Below are 20,097 nucleotides of genomic sequence, written 5' to 3'. Positions count from 1 at the left end.
ACTACATTATTGTCAAACGTATTGCTTGTACGGGTATGTGCTCTTTGTGAAAGTTCATTCTATTTTACCATTACATTTTATTGAGTATTCTTGATATTTTAATTGATATATGATATATTTATCTATTACTTGTGGTTTTGTTCTTAAGGTTTTTTTTTCTAGTGTGCTTCACACACGGAATGTTATTTCAATATTTGTGTGACGGAATAATTCTGCAGATTTCGTAAGTTTCTTCGGAATATATAAAGATGTCTTTTTGTTCATTTTGTTGTTGTGGATGGGAGTGTTTGGGGTTTTGGTGATGTGTGTGCTGTTGTACTGATCACTACGTAGGTTTTTATTTTGTTCACATTACTATTATTCTATTAGATGCTGGGACAGCTCAGTCGTTATGGCGACTGTCTACGGGCTAGACGATCAAGGGGTTGGGGTTCAAGTCCAGATAGGATCAAAATATTTCTCTTCTCCACGTCGTCCAGACCGAAACTGGGGCCCACCCAGCCTCCTATCTAATGGGTACCAGGGCCCCTTTCCCGGGAGTAGAGCGGCAGGGTCGTGAAGCTGACCACTCACCTCCAACTAATGTCGAGGTCGAGAAAATTAATCTATACATTAACTCCCACATACGCCTTCATGACGTGATGCTTAATTAGTTAATCACAGATACAACTTTTTTATCTTTTACTATTATTCTATTATATTTTGCGGTTATGAAATATCTTAGTGTCCGGTGTCCGGTGATGACCTTCGGACTATTTAATAGAATCACAAAATAGTATAATATCACTAGAGAATTACATGCAGAAGAGAACGAATATGATAGTAATTAAATAGACACGCTATACTACGTCGAGTGATATGACATGAATGATGAATTAGAAAGAACTTAAAGAAAGCCGTCTTGTGTGATGTGCCGCTGTGTAGCTATTGTGTTAACCGACGTTTCGGAGCAACGTATCGACTCCATTTTCAGGGTAGAAGAAAAAATAAGAAAATCCACGAGCGAGGAACCAGCGCAAGCAAGTGCTGACAGACTAAACTTCGGTTCACGCAAGATCTACACGGCGCCACATCCCAGAAGCTGGCATTCTTCATAGTCACCGCCGTGAAATCCTCAGATCTTACAAGAAATAACTTCTAAGAAAATGTTCGTGAACCAATCGACGTAATGTCCTAATTTGAGCTGATGGGCTGAGGAAAACCACGAGTAATCTCAAGTTTCCAAACAGAAATACGGAACTAACATGCTTCTCCGTTATAAGTCAGGCGCGTTACCGCTGAGATATCCTCCTCTCTGCATCTAGAAGTCATATACTTGCAGCGTGTATCTTTCGCGACAGGATACTGTGTTTATTTGTGGTACTCTACTTACAAATACAGTCATTATATCACCTACCTCGGGTCTCGTTTAGAGAGAGACATTTGAATATTAATCTCTCGCTTGTATATCTACGATTGGAAAATATGTCACAACACTAGGGAAACGATTGTATAAACAAACTTATAAATGAACCAAAGCTTATAAAATGAAACAAAAGTCGAGATTTTTATTGGAAAATATTGGAATTATTTGTGACTGCTAATAACATTGGGTTCTGTGTGTGATGTGGGAATATAAAGATAAAATTAAATTGAATTTGAACTAGACAGATGATGTTTAATTGTATTTATTGTCACGTGTAGGGGTGTACATGTGACAGATATTGTGTGTTATACATTGGATTGATTGGATTTATTAGGCGTCTCTGTTACAATTTCACTTGATTACAACAGTTCACACATTTTACTCCTTCGGGATAACGAATCCCTCACTGTTTTCTGGATCATGCGCTAGTCTCTTGTCTTCTCTTTTTTATCTTCCTGTATTCTTCTATCGTATCCTGTTCTATTTTGGTTAGTTCTCTCCCTGAGGTAGGTCCTGCTCGAGCCGTATGAAGATCACCTCCTTTTGCGTCACCGAAGTAACTTCCCGTTTCTGTATCCGTTGCCTAGGAGACGTCTTCAATATTTCCTCTGTTGTCGTGGTTATTGTAACCTTCGCTACTAACTAACCGAGGTTCTATTGTTGACCACGTTGCACGGGTTTCTCTGGTTCCGTATCTTGATCTGAGTAACACGTCACAATAAACACAGAACATATGCAGGTCTAGAAGAAAAATAATGTGTATGCTTGTTGTTACTCAGTCTTCGGGTTATACTTGTCGCATGTGTTCCTTTTCGTGTTAGGAAATTAAACTTCCGAAAACTGTGGACAGCTGAATTAAGAAAACAAATCTTAAACAATCAAGAAAATATCATATTTCTTGTGGAAGCATGAAATATTGACAGTAATATAACTTAATTAATCAAACTAATAATTAGAGATGCCGGTCACGGTAGCCGACCGGTCTAAGGCATGCACTGTCTTCGCTCGCTCGGAAGCCGGGATCGTGGGTTCGAATCCCACTCAGGGAATGGATGTTTGTGTGCGTTTTTCTGCGTTTGTCTACAGGTAGAGGCCTTGCGACGAGCTGATCACTCGCCCAAGAGTCCTACCGAATGTGTAAGATCTAGTAAACCAAAGTGAAACGGAGAGTTTCATGGAAGTAGGCCTAGGCCCAAATTGGGGCTGTAGCGCCACAGGAAAAAAAATAATTAGAGGTATGCAACGAAACGAAAGAAAAATTCAGTTGACCTACTCCTTCCAGCCGCACTAGGCCCTGGGGTTTACTCAGCCTCTAATAGAAATTAGTACCAGGAATTAATCAAATAATTCTCCTGGGGTGTAAAGCGCTGCAGGCGCGTAAGGCTGACAACCTTACCGCCATCTTTGAGCAGATTGTCTAGATAATGTGGGAGCCTCAACGTCTCAGAACCCTATGGGCCTTCGCGGCCTGGTGCAGGGATAGCTTTATTTTTTACTTTTTTCTTAGAATTAAAATTAAGTTTATACAAAACTAAGTCAGATAATGTATTGTGACGTGTTTAGTTACTGAAGACGCCGTAGAGATTGTTAACTGGTTTATTCAACAACCTACAAGTAACGGCTACAATTAATTATAACAATGTTGCGGGGTTTCACAGTTTATAACCCTATTCGCAATAATCGCTTCACTCTATCTTCAAAAGTCTTCACGTATTAATAACGCGGGACCTATACAAGTCTCTCTGAATTACACACTCCACATATAACTGTACTACAGCACCCACTAAGTCTCGAAAGCACACAATAAGTCTTCCGCTCGCTGACTTCTTAGTTATCGCACACTGTCGCATAAAATCTTATAACCACGCGTTCGGGTCTTCTTACCGCGACTTCTGCCATATTTCAACTCAACTCGTAGGCAGTTTGTTTCACTTATATAGACGCAGCGCTTGCCTTTTACGTAATCGGTACCGCTGTTGACTGGCGCCTTGTCGACAGCGGCGTTGCGTGCCATGTCACAGTGCGGAGGGGGTGGGGGACGGAGCGCTGACTCACTCGCCACTTTACTGCTGGGTAGGGAGGGGTTCTCCGTTGCGCAACATGTCACACTGCTCCCTCCTTAAGGCTGTTCATCCCGAAAAGCCTAACGGTGCACCCCGTTCCTTTTCTTTGGAGGCTGTTTTTGCAGCATCTCCTTTTTATCTTGCTACTGTTTCTCTTCTCCCCGTTGCTCTGCTTTCCAACTGCTACATCTCCCCCCCTTTTATGGTTGCTCATCTCGGGCAGCTCCATGATAAGGCGCGAGCCGGTCCAGGTGTACAACCAACATCCTCGACCTAGGGGTCTTCTGGATTCTGTATACCACATCATTTATCCGGGTTACTACTTTGTAAGGACCTTCCCACGATGCTTGTAGTTTCGGCGATTTCCCTTTTCTGCGGGTTGGGCGATAGAGCCAGACTCCTTCGCCTTCGTCGTAACCTGCGGAGTTGGCCAGTTTATCGTACCGAGTTTTCATCCGGTCACTGGCAAGCTTCAGATGTTGCTGGGCATAATCGTGGATGTCGTGCAGATGATCCACCAAGTCTGCTGCATAATCGGTTGCGGGTTGTTCCTTGTCTGGGGGAACTCCAAACAGCAGGTCGCAAGGTAGTCGTAGTTCTCTTCCGAACACTAGGCTAGCTGGGGTCAAGCCCGTAGTGTTGTGAGTGGATGCCCTGTAAGCTAGGAGAAAGAGGGGTAACCTCTCATCCCAGTCCCTTTGGTGGGATGGGACGATCTTCCACAAGTGCTCCTCGGTGGTCTTGACGTAGCGATCCACCATGCCTTCCTACAGTGGGTGCAGGGGTGTGGTGCGCGTCTTGCTCACTCCCAGGCGTTTAAGAACTTCTTGCAGTAGATGAGACTCGAAGTTACGGCCTTGGTCACTATGCAACTCCAGAGGTATGCCGAAGCGGCAGAAGAAGTTAGCAACCAGAACTTCCGCTATTGTCGAAGCCTTCTGATTCGGGATGGCGTACACTTCCTGCCGCTTGGTGAAGTAGTCCATAGCGATCAGTAAGTATCGGTTTCCTTGGTCGCTTCGTGGGAAGGGCCCTGCAACTTCAATGGCTACACTCTCGAAGGGAGCCCCAACATTATACTGGTGCATTTGCCCACGATTTCTGGTCCGCATTCCCCGACTGGCTGCACATGTGTAACACTGTCGACACCATTTTTCAATATCGGTTCTTACTTGGTGCCAGTAGAATCTCTGCCTAACATTATTCGGAGTTTTGTTGACACCAAAGTGAACTCCTGACGGTACACCGTGCAGTTCGCTCAGAACGTCCTTCACCCTGCTCCGAGGAGTAATTATCTGGGCTACTTGACGACTTCCGATGGGGCATTCCCAGTCGCGCTCTAGTACGCCGTTTCTCACAGCGAGCAATTTCCTCTGGACCCAGTAGCTTTTGTACGTGGGACTCCAATCCGCGATGTCCTGCCATTTTGGTCGTTGGCCGTTTTCTACTTCTTGTAGAACAGGCCCTATATCTGGGTCTTCTAGCTGTTCCTCTCTGAGGGTAGCTGGGTCCCAGCCTGCTGCCGGTAGGATTTTAATATATCGTATTTACTTTACCTGTGTCCGCGTCTCAACTTTGTGGAGTGCACACATTGCCCTCGGCAGGGTCGTCTAGAAAGGGCGTCAGCGTTGTTCTATATCCGGCCCTGACGATGCTCCGAAGTGAAGTTGTACTCCTGTAGACGCTGTATCCAGCGTGCAGTTTGTCCTTCTAAGTTCTTGAAACTCATAAGCCAAGTAAGCGCAGAGTGGTCCGTTCGCAGATGGAACTGTTGTCCGTAGAGGTACTTGTGGAAATGTTCTAGTGTCCGCATAATGGCAAATACTTCTCGTCGGGTTACGCAGTAATTTCTCTCTGCTTTGTTTAGCGTCTTGCTGAAGTTAGCTATGACACGCCCTTGCCCGTCCTGTATTTGGGAGAGAACTCCTCCAATTTCGAAATTACTTGCATCTGTGTCCACAATGAATTTTTCTCCTGGCTGCGGGTAGGCAAGAACAGAGGAAGCACATATGGCTCCCTTTAGTGTTTGAAAAGCGGCCTCCACTTCTGGAGTCCACTGGAAGATTTGTTTCTCTTCCGTTACTTTCGTTAGTGGTTTCGCAATGTTGGAAAACCCTGAAATAAATCGCCTGTAATACGCGCATATTCCCAGAAAGCTTCTAATTTCATGGTTATTCCTTGGGGTCGGCCATTCTCGCACGTCTTTCAACTTCTCCGGGTCGATGGATATCCCTTCCGGTGATACAATATGCCCGAGGTACCTGACCTCTTCCGGTAGAAGTTTACACTTTTCCGGGTTAAGTTTCAGACGGGCTTCCCTGAACCCCTAGAACACTTTCCGTAAGTTGATCATGTGCTCTTGGAATGTGCGGCCTATTACGATCACGTCGTCCAAATACACAAGGCATGAATCGTACGTGAGCCCTCGTAGGACTGTCTCCATTAGCCCCTCGAAGGTTGCAGGAGCATTGCAGAAGCCAAAGGGCATGACTGTGAACTGCCATAACCCTTGCCCTGTCGAAAAAGCTGTTTTCTCTTTGTCGTCTGGGTGTACAGCCACTTGCCAATAGCCACTTTTTAAATCGAGAGTTGAAAACCATTTGGCTCCGGCCAGCGTGTCCAGGGTGTTGTCAATGCTGGGTAGTGGGAAGCAATTCTTCTTGGTGAAGTCGTTCAGCTTTCTGTAGTCCACACAGGAACGGAGCTCCCAATTCCTTTTCCTGGCCAAAACGACCGAGGACGATCAAGGGCTGTCCGATTCTTCTATAACCCCCTGTCCTCGCATGTTGTCGAGCATTTCCTTTACTTCTGCTTGTTTTGCCTGCGGTACCCTCCTCGGTGGCTGTCGAATTGGTCGGACTTCTCCCGTGTCTATGCTGTGATATACTTTGTTTGTCCTTCCATAAACTTCGTTGTCCTGTGCGAAGATATCCGCGTACTCGGCCACAAGTTCTTCTAATTCTTGAAATTCTCTGCCGTTAAGTGTGGCTTGGCCGCTGTGGTCACTTCCGCCAATTTCGGTTTTCGGCCTGGGGCTGGTGGCTGCCCGACATCGGAAAAAGTCACAAGTGTTACTGGCTCACAGTGCGCCAGAGGAGATCCTCTCCAGAGCTTTTGGCCCTTGTGGGTAACATTCATGACCCTTACTGGCCTTCCTGACCGTCCTGGACTAGGGTCCTGGCTACATAGATTCCATCAGGCGAATGGGACTGGGGGCTTGGTTCTACTAGACCACTTTTTACTCCCAGATGGTTTTCCATTCTAGCCATCACTATTTCCTCGCTCTGTGCGGGTATCACATGGTCCTTTGCTACTACTAAACTGGAAGGACGGGGTCCTGCCCCAGGACTCCATAACGATGCTTCTTCTTCAACCAGACGCAGAGTTTGGCTCCCTATGCCCACAGATGCATCATAGGCGCGCAGTATGTCCAGTCCCAGGATTAGCTCATCTGTGATGTTCGCGACGAAAACCCACATTGTTATCGGTTGGCGCCCCAGGGTAAGGTTCAACAGAAATTCTTTCAGGAAGGGTAGGGATCCTCCAGATACGGTCTGCAGCGTGAAATCTGGGTTAGGCTGTCTTTCAGGCCATCCGGCGGCGATATCCAGTCTTACTACCGTGACGTATGCTCCAGTGTCCACTGTCATCTGGCACGGCTTATCACCGACCCATCCCTGGGTGACCAGACTGGTGTTGGCCTTTTCCGTGATGTCGGTGAGTGCGTAGTGTGTGGGCCTTAACGCATATGCCGGCGTTCGCCCTTCTCCACCGGCCGTCGCTAGTTTCCCGACGGTTGGTCGTTTCTCCAGCTTGTTTCCCTGTTGTTTCTGGGTCGCCATTCTGATTTACCCGGTGATTCCCGTTTATTTCTGGAGGTCCTTCTTTTCGGTCCTGGTGCTGTCTATTGTCATCTCGTTGGGTGGGGGACGATCGGAACTTGGTGCTATCTCCGTGAGGTCTGGCTGCTACCAGTACCGCCTGCAGCTCTAACCCTTGTCGGAGGGCCTCGTTTACAATCTTCTCCCCTCCCAGCAGCAGCTGGATCTTTATATCGGCATCTCGTATTCCGTATACGAAGACTTTTCCTGCCTCTCTTCCTATGTGGTCAGCAGGTAGATTGGGGTAGGCACGACGTGAAAGAAGTTCAATGGCCGTGGCAAAGTCTTGCAGGGATTCTCCAGGTCTCTGGGTCCTTGTTCTTAATTGGCAGTGGTAAGCAGCTGCAAAGTGTTGGTCCCCGAAACGGTCCTCTAGAGCCTGAAGAGTTTCCTCGTAAGTTGTATTTGCCGGAATGCCGGGTAGTATTTCTGCCGCCTGGCCCTTTAGAGAGGTGATCAGGTATGTTAATTTTTCCCTATCCGACCATTGGTTGTGTTCTGCTACGGTCTCGAATTGTCTCCGGAACACACTCCACGTTGAATTCGCGTTGAATGTCGGTGGCTGAGCTGTACTCGTGCTGACCGTGGGTGTGATTCCCCGCTCGATCCTCGTCTGTACTACTTCCAACCGGGCCTGGAACTCGCGTTTGGTTTCATCAATTGCTGCGCAGGTTTCCTTTTAGTTTTTCGTCAGGTTTTCCTGGAGGGACACTTCCACTGACTGCAGTTCACTTTGTGTTTTTCCAGTTCTTCCTGTAAGCTCCTGAAGCTTTACGTCTGTCCTGGCTTGGTTGACGTCCATCATCTCCTTCAGTTCTCTTCGATCAGTCTGTCTGTCATCCTTCAATCTGGCCAGCAATTCCCTGAGGCCGATCTCCGCCTTTTCCAGATAGGAGTCTAATTTGGCCATTAAATCTTTTTGTCTTTTTCTCTATCGGCCTTCATCTCTTTCAGCATTTCTTCTTTGTCAGTTTTCCTATTGGCATCTAATTTTGCCAGTAAATTCTCTTTCATCTACACTCGGTCGACATCTGCTTTTACTTGGTAGGCCCTCATCTCTTTCAGAAGTTCCAACATCTGCTGTGACTCCATTTTTGTGGCAGTATAATAGTCGAAGGACTCCTAATTTCAGTTATTCGTCGAGGCGTGTTGAAGTTCGTAAACAATTCTGAAGTTCACGTGTGTAAATTCGTAATCCTGCTGACGGTCACTGACGTCACTGCTGGGTAGGGAGGGGTTCTCCGTTGTGCAACATGTCACAATATTTATTTTTCCGGTATAATCCAAAACATCAGTGCAGTCCACCTTCTTATTTACACCGGAAAAGGATATACGGTGTCACAAACAGCTCAACATAATCTTACCAGTTTTATTGTATAATTCAATAAAATTACTATTCATAAATTTCGAACTGCATTACTAACCTAATTAAAAGATGCTATGCAGTCATCATTATTAGAATAATCACAATTAACAACAGTGTAAAATGCAAGTTCACTTCACTTTTACTTCATTTAATAATAAATATAATGACAGTTGGCCGCGCCATAGCTCAAGTGGTTAGTGGCTGGCTTCCCACCAAGGCGGCCCGGGTTCGATTCCGGGTATGGTCAAGTGGGATTTGTGGCGGAAAATGTAGCGCTGGGGCAGGTTTTCAACAAGTACTTCGGTTTCCCCTGCCAATCTTCATTCCACTAACTGCTCCACAATCACCCTCACCTATCGTCTGGGACTGGTACAATAGGCCAGAAGTGGACGCAGTACAAGGGACTTAGTCCCACCCCACTAGCAATAAAGAATATTAATAATGACAATTGCCGGTCACAGTAGTCACGTTGCCTATGGCCTGAACTGTCATCCCTTGTTCGGAAGCTGAGATCGTAGATTCGAATCCCTATCAAGGCATTGTTGTTTGGTATATGTACGAGTATATGTTTGTTTTGTGTTTGTGTTGTCTTGTGTTTTGGTTTTGGTCTTGCTATGGGCCGACCACTCGTCCAAGGAGTCCTACCGTCTATGAAAAATGATTACGGAGCTGAATAAGAGGCCTGGGACTTGAATGGGTTGGAAGAGTCATTGAAAGAATGATGAAAATTTGTACAGGTTGGATACCTTTCATCATAGTATATCTTTTGAAAACACCTGAGCTCCATTTCGAGGATTTTAATATACAGAAAATAATGTGGATCTGACGAAAATCTTAATGCACATATCAGTAACGTAAATAAAAATAAATCAATTTTTGAGACTCTGCTGTTGCACCACATGATGACGACCCTGAGGTCAAAATTTTGTTGTGGTTTTTAATTAATATCGGTAACAATTGAAGTTTTGTCGATTGTCACTAATATTTAAGATTTGAAGTTTCCATGGCGGTGACTATGAAGAATTCCGTCTTCTGGGATGTGGTGCCGTGTAGATCTTGTGTGATCAGACGTTTCGGAAGAGCTTATCGCCTCGCTGAAGATGGAGGTGATACGTTCCTCCGAAACGTCAATTCACACAAGATCTACACAACGCCGATTCCCAAAAGAGACATTCTTCAATTTTATTAGTATTTTAACACACCGTCTCTTAATGCGTCTTAGCGATTGGTTGGACATTTAGAGCTCGTGGAGGAGGTGAGAAAAATTTGTGTAACAACTTTAACGGGAAATACTCTTTGTGAGATATGTGAGTGGATGATACTAAAATTTATTTTTAAAGACACAATATACGAGAATGTGCCTTGGGACTGAATTCACCATTGGAACCAATAAAATGGCGGGCTAAAATATACATACATACATACATTTATACATTTATGTACATTAAATATGTCATAGGTCTACTTCATTTGAAAAATAAATCTCGTCTGTGGTGTAGTGGTTAGAGTTGCTGACTACAGATCCAGAGGTCAGGGTTCGATTCCCGGCGCTAACTGATTTTCTGATAAGTAGTAGGTCTGGAACGGGGTTCACTCAGCTTCGTGAGGATAACTGAGAAGCTACTTTTAGGAAATAGAAGATCCGGTCTAGAAAACCGAGATTAATGGTCGTGGGGATCAGTTGCGCTGACCACGTGACACCCTCTATCCGCAAAAGTTGGCACTAACCTCGCCGACAAGCGGCGGTCGCTCGGTTGGTATAGTTCGCTTGTGGACTAAAACCAGGGAGTTTCTTTTATTACCCGGAGCCAGTAAGGAAGATGACAAAAGAATTCCATCAAGATATCTAGTTCTCTGGCTAAGAGCTGAAACATATAATTATAGAGTACAAGTAACATTACTGGCATGACAAATTACTCCATGAAATCTTCCGTCCTTTATACGTGACTGTTTAAGAGAGTGTAAAATTACGTTTATTTAACCTTGACTCGAAAACATGCAAGTCACGTTACGCACTAAATTAATGTAAATTATGTGACTTGTGTAAATATGTACCTTATGCATGAATCCACACATTTCTTTCTCACACAAAGCCCATCGCAGGCATTCACGAGGTTACCGTATTGTTCGCCTGATCAACCATATTTCTCACATAAATAACATACGTACGTCTTCCCCGGGGGAGAAGAGGAATGCATGTAGAATTGATGGGAGAGCCAGAAGGAAAGAGACAACTGGGAAGACCAAGGCGTAGGCTGGCGGACAATATTAAAATGGATTTTAGAGATAACAGATGAGATATTATGGATTGGATTGATCTGGCTCAGGATATGGACCAGTGGAAAGCCCTTGTGAACACGGTAATGAACCTTCGGGTTCCATAAAATGCTGGGAAATACTTGAGTAGCTGCGGAATTGGCGGCTCCTCAAGAAGGGCTCAGATCCATGAGTAATGTACGTCTTCCCCAGCGACCCTAAATTGAAATACAATTGAATGAACTACCTTTTTTCAACCAAAGGTTATCAGCATTCCTTCTTCGCAAGAACACAAGAAATAAATGGATAGACCTATAGGGAATCATGTAAATGTCACCCATGTTTCACTAACCGGATTTAGATAAAATTATATATTAGGAGTCTGTACGGTGAATTTTATTTTGCTTCGTATCGGACAAAAGAAGCTGAAATCATACTTCAATCTTCTCCTCGAAAATTCATTTTATGCGAGACTGGTACATATCACGAGACCGCCTCTGTGGTCTATTGGTCAGAGTTTCTGCCTACAGATCCAGAGGTCCCAGGTTCGATTCCCGGCCCTACCAGATTTTCTGAGAAGTACCGGGTCTAGAGCGGGTCCACTCAGCCTCATAAGGATAATGGAGAAGCTATTTCAAGGAAATAGCGGCTCCGGTCTAGAAGACCGATATTAACGGCAGTGGGGATTTGTTGCGCTGAACTCGCGACACTCTCTATCCAAAGAAGTTGGTACTAACTTCATCGACAAGCGGCGGTAGCTCGGTCGGTATAGTTCGCTTGCGGACTACAAGCCACGGAGTTTGTTTGTTTGTTTGTTTGGTACATATCACGTTATACCGTCCTCATTATGATATAAAAGAATCTTAAAGATTTTTCAGTAAATCGAATATTCAACAACGTAGAAGGAAATAATATTCATAAAGGACGCACATGAAGCATATACGTGCTTTACGGGAACACAAGACAACAGTAATAAGGAAAAATATTCGTATGTTATAATGGTCGTGCGTCCCTAAGCGTGTCCGCGCTAGCAAATTTTGAAATTTCCGCGAAAACTTGTTATGATCTTCAAATAAATGGTGGTTATCCCAAAGTATATGTGGGTTTATCTGTAACAATCTATTCTTGTGTCGTAGAGGTACTCGCTTCGAGTCTCAGCCCTGAAACCAGCCATCCTCACTACTTTTTATGGTTTCCCTCAATCCCTCCAAGCAAATACCGGGGTAATGGCCTAATCCAGGACACGATGACTTTCTTCCAAATAATTTCTATTTCGTTATTTATCAGTCCTCTTACCACTCGGCGGTGAGTATTCGGAGGTGTTAAATAAACCGCAAACATACCGGTCAGTATTTGCTTTGAACTGAATAAATATCTAGCCTTAATTTGATGGTGGGATCTTCACATGTGCGCTTACAGGGCCAGCGTACTGACATTCCGTTTCGTAAAATTTGACAGGACCTGTAATACAGGGCTACTATAATTGATTCATTCGTTTTTAAACGCTATATTTTCCAAAGCATTATACCTACAAATATGATTGATATAGAAAAAGAACCGTAAACTCACAAGTTTTCTTCACACTCTACAAATGTTCTATGTGTGCCCCTTGGGTCACACGACACACGTCCAGGCGGTAGTCGAGCTCGTTCCACACATTTTGTAGCATCATCCTGTCAATGGTCATCACTGCAGCATCGATGCGTTCCCTCAGCTCTACTAGTGTTCTTGGCAGTGGGGGTACGTAAACACGATCCTTAATGTACCCCCAAAGGAAGAAGTCACAAGGCGTTAGATCAGGTGATATGGGGGGCCAAGTGAACAGAGCTACGTCATCCTCACCAACATGCCCAATCCAGCGATGCCGAAGTTCATTGTTTAGGTAGCGACGAACATTGCCGATACCACCGCAAAGTGGTTTGTTTACATGGCGGTTCTTTTCCGTACTCTCTTTTGAATGCGCGTTGCACTGCTATAACAGACGAACATCTCGCATATTCCAACAAACAAAAACTCTTTTCTTGCTTTGTCGCCATTTTGTAAAGGCACTGAACTCGTGCTGCCAACTGGTGCACATAGTACAAAGTTGGTGAGTTTAGAGTTCTTTTTATATATAATCATATTTGTACGTGTAATACTTTGGAAAATGTAGCGTTTTAAAAACGAATGAATCATTTATAGTAGTCCTGTATTTCTGGATGACTTATGGTTTTGGTAAGTGTCTTGCTTGCTTCGTAGGTGAGGTAAGAAGAACAAAAATAAGGAAGGTTGGGAACAGTAAGTACTGAGGTTTCAACATCAATGATTATTCAGTTTATTGTCTTCAGTGCAATGACACGCGTAGTCTTTTATTTTGACACAGACGCGTCTTCGAAATTCCCAAAAAATTAATTCCCTTCCTTTAATAAAATTGATCGGTAGTGAGGGTAAAATTACTTCTTTTGAAGAGTACTGTTTTCTGGGATGCAACGCTTTGTAGTCCGTTGGAAGTCAACTGACGTTTCAGAGTATTATATAGCCTTCATGTTCAGATGCCACCTTCTTTCACGCTGGTCTGATTTTTCGACCCTGAAGATGGAGGCGATTTATTCCTTCGAAATTTCGGTTGACTTTAAAGGGACTACATATCGTTATAACCTAGAAGATAGTGCTCTTCATAAAGACCGATGTGAGAACATCAAATCCTACACTGACTGTAGAGTATGTGAAACAATGGACGGATTATGCTACAACGTCTCGCGACTGCCACAATTGTGCATGTCTGGTAACTGTTTACTTAAGTGGGAAAGTAGATTAAAATGTGTTTTACACTCAGTAAACCAGCTGTAGCAGAAATGATGACTTTGCACAAAAGTTGGGCAGCCATCAATTCGCAATACTGAGCAAGATGACTTAGCGGTAACGTTCTAAAGGTGTTCGGTTCGAATCTTGCCTAAAACACTGTCAATCCTGACTCAGAATTTCGTAGTATTTCTGTCTCCAAGAAGATGTTGGAATAGTACCTCGACGAAAATCAAATTTTCTTTTCGCACTGCTTTTATTGTAGACTACAAATGCAGATTTCAAATTTCTAAGTGGCTTTAAATTATTCGGCTCGGAATGACTCTGCCATCCATCAAAGTATATCGGAATACATAAATATATTGTAACGTAAGCGCCAAGCGAGCGTGATTTCGTCCATTTTCAAATATTGTTGAATTACCGATAAAGTTATAAGGTAATTTAGCCTTATTTTGCGTGATTTCAATCGTATAATGTCGAACAAAAAGGCAGTACGACTGCCAGTAAGTGGATTTGGATTAAGAGTAAGTTGAAATATCTGTACATAGAAGCGCTTGTCTTGTTTGTTGCTTTGCCCTTATGGATAAAGGCAAAGTTAGCTCAAGCGTTTAGCCGCTGGCTTCCCATAGCGGCGGCCCAGGTTCGATCCCGGTTCTGGTCAAATAGTATTTGTGGTGGATAAAAAGGGGCTGGGGCAGGTTTTCTCCGAGTACTTCGGTTTCCCCTGCCAATCTTCATTCCACCAATTGCTCCACAATCACCCTCACCTATCATCTGGGGCTGGTACAATAGGCCAGAAGTGGCCACAGTACGAGGGTGTTAGTCCCACCCCACTAGCGATAAAAGAAAAGGTAAAGTTATCCCTACATCAGACCTTGGAGGCCCATAGGATTGTGAGGGGTCGAGGCTCCCACGTCTTCGAGACAATCGGCTCAGAGATGGCGGCAAGGTTGTCAGCTTTACGGGCCGGCCGTCCTTCAGCCCCCAGGAAGATTCCTGGTAGTGATTTCTGTTAGCGAATGAGTCGACCCCACGGCCATAGTGCGGCTGGAAGGATTAGCTAAATTGAACAGAATCTACCTCATCGGGAGTCGAACCCGCGAACTTCCGACTTGTAGCATAATGCCTCAACCAACTACGTTAGCGCGTACAGCTTTCTTCTTTGGAAACTCGGAAAATTAAAGATCTTCTTCCATCTGCACTTTCCGCATTTGCTTTTCCTTGGTAGATCGAGAGCAGTTTCACTGCTGGGCGGGTGATCATACAACACGATGAATATGGCTTATGCAAGCATCGTCTTTGTGAGCAGGATATATGATGTTCATCACTTATGCAGTAGAAAATGACTGGCATGTACTGCGCCGGCGCGTGATCAAACCTGTGTCATTTTAGAGTTCTGTCTTCTGAGATTACACTGTATTCCTGGGTGAAAGTCAACTGACATTTCGGAGGAATATATCACCTCCATCTTCAGGTCTTCAGGATTTACCTGCTTCATGCTGGTATCTTGCTTGATATAATCTTCGACATTAAAGATGGAAGAGAGATGTTGCATCGAAACGTCGGTTGAATTGTATTGTGCTATATGTCGCTATATCCCAGAAAATATAACTCTTTATAGCTACAGCTGTGAGGATCTTATGTCGAAATCTGTTATAACGTTGAACACATGTGACCAGTCAGTAAAACCCACATCAATGTATTCTGGTAAAACAAGCACTCCGCGTTAAGAAAAGGCTGTCATGGTCAGGAAGTGTTTCTTCTGTATTTTTTCCTTCTAACACTACACGTCTGTATCATACATTAGAAAACAAGCCATCCTTGAATTTCAGATTACCTCAAGTTCTCCATCATCTCATACTTTCACAGCTAAAAGTAAACGGTAAAACTATCCCTGTAAGAGACCGTGGAGGCCCATAGGGTTGTGAGATGTCCAGGCTCCCACATTTCCTAGACAATCGGCTCACAGATGGCGGTGAGGTTGTCACCTTACGTTCCGGCCTCCCTTTACCCCCAGGAAGATTTCTGGTACTCATTTCTGTTAAAGACTGAGTCGACCCCAGGGCCATAGTGCGGCTGGAAGGGTTAGGTAAATTGAAAAAATCCAATGACATCGTGAATCGATCCCGCAATCTTCCTGCTTGTAGCATAGTGCCCCCCCCCCCCATCATACTTCCTTAACGTCTATATTAACAGTCGAAAGTTGCGAAATTCCGCTCCTCTGCCTCGAAACACAAAAGGAAGGGTTTAATTTAAACATCATTCGACAAAATAACGGCATCGTCCGGTGTTCTGCAAAATATGAAACACGGCGTTTCAGAAACTGGACATTTTTCCGTCCTCAGGTCGGGAAGAACTAACCTCGGTCACCAGTGACTGAGGTTAGCTCCTTCTAAGGGACCCAAACTGAATATAGACGTCTTCCCCTGCTCAGCTGAGGACGGAAATAGATCCAGTTTCCCGAAACGATGGGAAGAAGTCCAAAAACCCAATAAATCTGAGGGTTATACACCATCGTGAGAACCCTTTAGAATCTAACTGCTTAATTCCAATCGCATTCGAGCCTACTGAGCTAGCACTGGACCTGTGAGACTCATGTCATTTCGATATTCGTGTTTCTGGTAAAGGGAACCAGGTGATGCGTTGTGGTCCACTTCAGCGCTCTGTAATTTGCTGCATTGCATCTGTGCGGCTGTTGCCCAGTGTTGCTACAAGGGAGCTCTTGCGCGCATAATGTCGTGGCTTCAGGTAATTGTGGGGTTTCGTAATTTCTGCGAATTTAGGTTTCTTTAAGTGAAAGCTGATGCATGCAAAACACGGTTACGTTATGATTCTGTCCATTATAACAAGGAATCATTTATCATTAGATTAATAAGTTATTATTATTATTTTGCAAGCATCAATATGCCGTATTTACGCATGTATAGGCCGCGTGCGTGTATAGGCCGCAGCACAATTTTNTATTTATTTATTTATTTATTTATAGGGTTAATCCATGTTTGTATTTCGTTACTTTTTACTATTTTTTCATGGCAGACACAATATTATCATATGTATGAGTGACTAAAGACGGGGTTTGTATTGGTAATCGGATTTATTGACAACTTACAAATCGTAACTACAAATGTTTATATTACTATCTTTAATTCACATACTCAGCAATTCACTATAGCACGTACTAAGTTTTTTCAATCTGCTGTGTCTTCAAGGGTCGTTGCCTGGTAACGGCTTTCGAGGTGAATGTTCTCCTTATCTTGGGTTCACGAACTATCTCCGTGCCTCAGCTACTAGCTTCTAACAGTACTTCCATTGTTGCACGCGTGCCGCTGACTAGCAACGGTTGTTCTCTCGTTATTTGTTTCGCGGTCGTTTCTTATCAACGGTTCTACGTGCCACAATAGTTTTTATTGCTGTGTGTTTTTTGATAGTACTTATATGACACTTGTAGGGTATTTACTTAAGTTTGTGTGAAGTTATTTGAGGTACAAAGATATGGAAAGCTAAATACAAAACATACAGAAAATAATTCCCTTTAAAGCTCTATGAAGTATTCAAGATTCGGAAGTACACGTACGTGTATTTTCACTTAGTTTTTGGGAATGCCGGAAAATATTCTCGAAATAATGTATGTATATTTTTTATTGCTATATGATCGTGTTGGATCTTTATTCTATTTATTTAAAATACCAATTTTTACGGAATCAGAGTAATATTTTTAGGGGTTTTTTTACTTTCTCTGTCCCTGCTTATGGGGCAATATTTCTGTTGTACTTTCTTATTAAGTCTTTGAGAAACGGTCCGTATTCGGATAAACCTCATGCGATGCCAATATAGTTCCCAAATTTCTTTTTCGTTCTGCTGAAATATTTTAAGTGCCTCGTGTCTTAGTAACCCGAAATCGGATTATCATGGTCTCTCAGATTCCGGGCGCTAGCTTCGCCGATTTAACAGAACTGTTCACCATTCTACACCATAAAAACCTACTTAGACCCACACGTCTCCAAGAGAAATGTAATTGATTATATCTCAGTTACAGCAAGAGATAACGTCCCAATTCAGCATAGCTAAACCGACGGCAAAAAGACTCGAGATTCTGAGCCCTACGGAAAGTACCAGAGCCCCACGTCCTTGTACGAGCCTAGGCTCGCAGAGAAGAACGGCGAAGAGAATCTACTGTCCCTTAATTTCTGAGTTTTCTGTGGAAACAAATAAACTATCTTAATTCGTGGTGTTGGGTGAGACTGAATCCAGTTAACACGCATGATACTAGTGGGCCTCTTGTACCAATCCCATATGACGGATGAGAATTAGCAGGGGAATTCACAGTCCTCTAAGAAAGCCTATACTCCAGCGTCACTTCGTCCACCACAAATCCCACACGGTATGACTAGGGATCTGAGACCTCTGCGGTGTGAAGCTAGCGACTAATTACCTGCGCTCTGGTAGGGTCTCCGCAACTACTTTGGAAGCAGAGCGGGAATTAAGGGCCACGGGGAGGGGGAAATCTCTGTTGGCGGGGTACAACTTTATGAACTTACAAAGCCATATACGTAATATAAATTAGAATAAATAAAAAAGGCAGACAAAGGAAATCTTTTCTTCTCTCACTTGATCGAGCATGGTGCATGAACAAAGATGACGATTGAAATGGTGTGACGCGTGTTAGGTATAAAGGAGGCCATAAACTAGAACAAAAAATATATCAAGTGCATGCTACAGATGATACATAACCTCAATTTTAGGACCTATCTTGCAAAGTCTTTCAGGGTAAGAGCCAACCAAGTTGCTGTTATTAAGTTAAGAGAAGCATTACTCAGCTTCCACGAATTTATGAAATGTTCTGTAAATTCTGAGCACAAAATTTTACTTTGCCCTCTCCAGCTATTCTTTCGTTCTAAGAGAAAGTTTTTCTTTTCATTCCAGCCACAGAGAAAATTTTTCTTCTTTTTGTAAAATTCCTTAAAGTCCATAATAAATGTATTAACAATAAAATAATTTACACAGAGAATTATTGGGTTTTTGGACTTTTTCCATCGTCCGAAATTCTAAGAAATATAAAACACGACTTTTCGGAAATTGGATCTGTTTCCGTCTTCAGGTGTGGAAGGAAGACACCTACTCAGTCGGGCCCCTTAGAAAGAGCTACTCTCAAGCACTACTCTACTAATCTTCTAAAAAAAATTGCTTAAATATTTTAAATAATTTGTTCAAGTAACATCGATATAGAATTCAAGCAAATCATCATATGAGTATTACAGCCGAGAGTTTCAAGATTGTTTATGCCCGTTTTCTCCCAAGTGTATGATCTTGAAGTGTATCCAAAAACATCCCAAATTGACTCAAAATATTCCCCTGATATACATTTTAATAATATCTTTCAGTATTATTTCCGTGTTTTAACAAGTAATCAGTTTCCAAGACGTTTACCTACCAAAATTCTGTACGCATTTCATAAAAATTACATGGCCAAAACATTACAAAATATCCAGTTGAATGCCGTAAAAACACTAAGTGGCTTGTATAAAATTATTCTATGTATTTCTTGCAATAGTTGTGTCCGAAATTTCTCATTTTTCATCTATTTTCGAATCAAATACAATTCTAAGAATTTATTTTATTCCCTCAAAGCAAGATCCTGTGTTTCACAATTACACAACTCAGCCACATAATTAAATCTTCGTGAAACTTCTTTCAGAAAGCGGACTTGATCATACTCTGCAGAGTTAAATACGTGTACTTAACGTTTAAACCGTCATTCATTAGGTAAAGATAAAGTTGTCCCTATGCTTAATTATTTAAACACTAAGCCATGAACGCGTATGGGGGAGTGAATGTATAGATCCACATTTTCTTAACCTCGGCATTAGCTGGAGGTCTTTGACGCCCGGGAGAGATTCCTCAGTACCCACTGGATTGGAGTTTGGTTGGACCCCAGAGCCGGTCTGCATGACGTGGGGAAGAGAAAATTATTGACCCTGTCGGGACTCTGAACTCCGACCCCTCGGTCGTCCAGCCCGTAGCCAGTAGCTATACCCATCATTTATTAGGACTACAGGTTATTATGTACTATGTGTCTCAACTGTCTTTAAGTACATGTGAACTGTCTTTACCTAGTAACAGTTCAGTCTGTCGACTTCGCATGACTTGTCAGCCGGTTCGTCGCCTGCCCTCATAAACATTTCTTGTATAATCTGTATCTCTGACTGCATGACTATCATCATCATCATCATCATCATCATCATCATCATCATCATCATCATCATCAGTAATCTGTCAAGACGACGGGTCCACAGTCTGTTCCAAAACAATTCCTCCACTTAATGCGATCTAGAGCTTTCTCCTTCA

At 43.3% G+C, this 20,097-nt stretch overlaps 1 protein-coding gene across 1 annotated transcript in view; it reads left to right on the top strand.

Moving 5' to 3' along the window:
- The window catches only part of LOC111868248 (glucose dehydrogenase [FAD, quinone]), a 43,406-nt gene continuing 23,309 nt past the window's right edge, over positions 1-20,097 (top strand). The window contains exon 1 of the mRNA XM_023858725.1: positions 1-33. The gene's annotated coding sequence lies outside the window, so the exon portion shown is untranslated. The remainder of the gene's footprint in view (positions 34-20,097) is intronic.

Source organism: Cryptotermes secundus, unplaced genomic scaffold, assembly GCF_002891405.2.
Source record: "Cryptotermes secundus unplaced genomic scaffold, Csec_1.0 scaffold364, whole genome shotgun sequence".
NCBI lineage: Eukaryota > Metazoa > Arthropoda > Insecta > Blattodea > Kalotermitidae > Cryptotermes > Cryptotermes secundus.
Note: the sequence above shows the minus strand (reverse complement) of the source record. Positions and strands in the feature narration are given on the sequence as shown.